At 40.4% G+C, this 4,854-nt stretch overlaps 1 pseudogene; it reads right to left on the bottom strand.

The window, feature by feature from the left end:
- Positions 1-1,756: 1,756 nt before the first annotated feature.
- On the bottom strand, positions 1,757-3,101 carry LOC101567967 (annotated as a pseudogene).
- Between the last annotated feature and the right edge of the window lie 1,753 nt (positions 3,102-4,854).

A 4,854-nucleotide genomic window follows, 5' to 3' on the forward strand; every position in this document is an offset into this window, starting at 1 on the left:
CTAGCTATGTGAGGTATCCTCGTGGCATTTTCATTAAACCTGTACAACGGTTTTGGGAGTATGGCCATTTTCACAATGTTGGTTCTTCCTGTCCAAGAGCATGGAAAATTTTCCAATTTTCTCAAATCCTCTTCAGTCACTTTTCTCAGAGTACTGTAATTTTCACTGTAGAAATCTTTTACATCTTTTTGAGATGATTCCTAAGTATTTCATTTTTGGGATGTTATTGTGAAGGGTGTGATTTCCCTAATTTCTCTATCAGTTCATTCACTGTTTTTTTTTTGTTTTTGTTTTTGTTTTTTTTTTTTTTTTTTGCGGAACCGGGGATTGAACTCAGGCCCTTGTGCTTGCCTGGGAAGCACTTATTCCACTGAGCCATCTCCCCGGCCCTCATTCACTGTTTGTGTACAAAAATGCTACTGATTTTTGGATATTGACTTTGTATTCTGCTATATTGCTGAATTTGGTGATTAAATCTATAAGACTCTTGGTGGTGTTTTGGGGGTCCTCTATGTAGAGCATCATGTCATCTGAAAAAAAATGATAATTTCACTTCTTCTTTTCCAATCCTTATTCCATTTATTTCTCTCTCTTGTCTAACTGCTCCTGTTAATGTTTCCAGAACTATATTGAATAGAAGTGGAGACAGTTGAAATCCTTGTCTTGTGCCTGATTTTAAAGTGAAAGCCTTCAGTTTTTGCCCCTTTAGTATGATGTTGGCTATTAGTTTCTCATAGATGGCCTTTATGATGTTGAGCTGTAGACCATCTATTCCAGTTCTCTGTAGGGTTTTTATCATGAATGAATGTTGAACTTTGCCAAAAGCTTTTTCTGCATCTATTGAGACCATCATGTGGTTTTTGCTCTTGGTGCTGTTGATGTGTGGTATATTGCATTTATGGATTTGAGTATGTTGAACCATCCCTGCATTCCTAGAACAAATCCCACTTGGTCATGATGTATAATCTTCTTGATAATTTTCTGCATTCTGTTTGCCACTGTTTCATTGAGGATTTTTGCATCTATATTCATTAGAGAGATTAGCCTATATCCTTGTTTTACAGTTGTATCTTTGTCTGGTTTTGGAACCAGTAATCCTTGCCTCCAGGAATGAGTTGGAGAGAATTGCTTCCCTTTTAATTTCATTGAATAGTTTGAGAAAAATTGCCATTAAATCTTCTCTGAATTTCTTGTAGAATTCTGCCGTGAAGCCATTGGGACCTGGGCTTCCTTTGTTGCTAGGTTTTTTATTACATTTTCAATTTCTTTTTATTTTCTTTCTTTTTTTGTTTCTTCCATCCTTTAATCCCCAACTAGTACTCTGGGTGAAAGTCCTTAGAAGAGACTTTCACAAAGATTAGTGACTTAGGGCTTAGGGCACAACCTTGTAACACATGGCACTCAACAGGAGGTGGCCCTGAACAATTTTATTATCCATTTTCTAAACTTCAGCTGCCTCATGAATAGTACCTACTTCATGATTATGATTAAATACATTAATGCAAAACAACAGTGTATGCCTGGGCCACGCTATACCCACAACAAATGCCAGTTGTCAGCTGCCATTATTCACATGCCCATGTCACCACGAGGATGGATGGTTCAACAGAAAAAATATGTTTTAGCTGCCAGGACATGAGCTGCCCAGTTTGTCCCCAGGTGTCCACAGGTGTTCCATCCTGGACAGCTGCTAGGTGGCTTTCATCTGCAAAATGAGAAAAGCCAGCTGAGCTATTTGCGTAGCAGACATTACCATTTAATCTTCCAGCCTGACAGACCTAGAAGCATTCTTGTCGATGTAGAAGACTCTGTTGGGGGTGGCATAGAAGCCAAGTCCGGCACCCCAGTTGTACTTGCAGCTCATGGCCCGGTCGTAGTCCTGCTGCAACTTCTGCTGCAGGGTGTCAGCTGCCGCCTTGCCGAGGGTCATGTTGGGCCTTATGGTCATGACGCGGAAGTGGCTGACCAAAGGGGACAGATTCTTAAAGCCACCCATAAATTTGAGAAATTTCATTTTCTCATCCTTATTTTCAAAATCTGCTGTATCCCACTGGCCAAACTGGGTTCTCGTCCACTTCCTGGTTTCAGATGCCTCTGCCTTGCCTGACTCCCAATCAATCTCTTCTTGCAAGGCCTTTTGCCTCACCTGGTCTATGTGTGTCTGGTCCACGTTGCCTTTCTTCTCCATCACCACCTCCAGGTCTGTATCTGGCTCCTCCTTCCAAGGGTCCACTGTTAATTTGCTCTCTTCTTGTTCTTCCTTTTTTGAGCTAGCTCAACAACTGGCTTTTCTTCCTTTTCCTTAGCCTTTGTGTTCTTCTTCACTCCAGCTTTAGGGTGATCTCCTAGTGGGATGTACTCTAGAACCTCAGTTCTCGCTGGCTTCTTCTTTCCTTTCCTAAGGTTGGTCTCCACGGATCTGGAGAGCTCAGAGTGGCCTGGGAGGATGTCTTCCTCCTGGTAAACATTCTTCTTCTCCACTTTCCTACTGTGTTCTCTGGAGCTGCCCTGCTTCTGTTTCTGCCCCAAGGCTACCTGCTCCTCCAGCCCCTTCTCTACCATTCATCTATCCATAGCATCTCCCACCTCACAGAGCCAAAGGTATCCTGCTCCATGGAATCCTGGTCCTTTCTTTGTTTCTTGTGCTTTTGGGGATTCTGGCCAACTCTGGTTGCCTCCTCACCCAGATTGGGGTCGGGGGAGGTCTTTATCTCTGAGCCTTGAGATGTAACCAAAGGCAAAGTCTTTCCCTCCTTATTTTCCCCACTGAAGAACCCTGAGTGGTCAGAGGCTTGCTTCCTGGGGCTCGGTGACTTTTCTGTCTGTCTGGCTCATGATGTGGGATCAGATTCTGGGAGCTCTTCATAAAAGGTGCTGTGGCCTGTCTTTTTCTTCTTTGTTTTCTTCTCTAAGGGTATATGAGATGCCTGTTCTTGGCTTACAGTCCTAGAGAAGGATGTGGCCTTCACAGGAGAAGTATCAGCAAAATAATTCCCATCATTTACAATTACATATTGAGTCTCTAGTTCTTTGACTACCTACTCTTTCTTTTTCTCTGGAAGCTAAAGGCCCAGGTTTACTTTTTGAGTCTTGGTGATCATTTCTACAGGACAAACAACCCCACCTCCACGTGAGAATCCACTCTGTCAATTTCATTTCTTATTATTGAGTTATTCAGAGTTTGTATATCTTCTTGACTCAACTCTGGCATTTTATATGTATCTAAGAATCTTTCCATTTCCTCTGTGTTTTCCATCCTGTGAGAGTAAAGATTTTGGCAGTAGGTATTGATCTTCTGAATTTCTCTAGGGTCTGTAGTGATTTTGCCCTTTTCATTATTCACTGCATGAATTTTAGTCTTTTATTTCCTTTTTTTGGTTAGGTTGGCTAGGGGTTTATCAGTTTTATTTATTCTTTCAATGAACAAACTTTGGTTCATTTATTCTTTGTATTGTTTTCTTCATCACCAATGCATTAATTTCTGCTCTAATCTTTATAATTTTTTGATTTGCTTGAGATTTGGGATTGACTTGCTCTTTTTTATCTAGGAGCTTGAGGTACAGTATTGGATAGTTTATTTGGGCTTGTTTTGTTTTCCTATGGGTGAATCTACTGCTATAAAATTTCCCCTTAAGACAGCATTCATTGCATCCCACAAGTTTTGACTGGTTGTATCTGCATTTTTGTTTGATTGTAAATTTTTTTTTTTTTCAGAACTGGGGATTGAACTCAGGCCCTTGAGCTGGCCAGGGAAGCCCTTATTCCACTGAGCCATCTCCCCAGCCCCTTGATTGTAAATAATTTTTAACCTCTTCTTTAATTTCATCTGTGGTCCACTGGTTGTTTAGGGGGTTGTTATTTAATTTCCATATATTTATAGTAGTTTTGTAGTTTATTTTGTCAATAATTTCCAATTTTATTGCACTGTTGTCAGATACTATGCATTTATGTATTTGTCTAAATGATATTTACTACTCATTTTTCTTTGAGATTTTGGCTGTCTAGTCAGATATTGACGAGTAAGCTTCACTAGGTGTGCCCCATTGTGGGTGGAGACCGACTAACGAGCAATGGGCAGTAGCAATTAAAATAAGTTCCAAGACTTACACCCTGAAGGACCATAGTTCCAGCCCTAGAGATACGGCCCTTAGCTAATCCTTGGATTGGTCTGCGGCACTTGCTACTGGGAGTCATTGTGTCTCATAGGATCCTGACAGCCGACGAAGGTTATTTTGCCATGTCTGCTATTTTCCTATTTTTATGTCTTTGAAGGAAACAACTGACCAAATTAGGCTTCCTGCAGATTCTTAAAAAATTCATGATAAAACTCAGAGCTTCAGCATTGCCCCAATTTCTTATTCATAGCTTGTTATTTAAGAAGAGCTTGCATTTTTGCAGGGACATTCACTGTGCTTATCTTCTGTGATAGCAAAATGCGTTAGCCCACCTACATCTTGCAGATTCAGATCTGGAGGCCTGCAGTGAATTTCCTTTTGCTGCCTTCCCAGTGCACCTCAGCTGTCTCCACATACGCTTTCTATTCCAGGACACACCCGGAAAAAGAAAGGAGACTGTAGAAACCAGAAGCCTGAAAGGGCTGCTGTAGTCATGAGGGGCTTTAATAAGGATTTGGCAGTCTTTGGATGAAAGATTTGGTAGAATAAATTGAAAATGACACTCAGAACTGCATATGGAAATTTTTAATTGTACTTGAATAATAGGTAACTACATTTTCTAATAAAATTACATATAACATATAGACAAGAACAGTTGTTTAACTCTATACAAATTCTGTCAATATACAAGATTGTAGAGAAATGATTTACTGTGCCTAGTAGTATATAACATATAGAA

Source organism: Octodon degus, unplaced genomic scaffold (assembly GCF_000260255.1).
Source record: "Octodon degus isolate 3935 unplaced genomic scaffold, OctDeg1.0 scaffold00174, whole genome shotgun sequence".
NCBI classification, from domain to species: Eukaryota; Metazoa; Chordata; class Mammalia; order Rodentia; family Octodontidae; genus Octodon; species Octodon degus.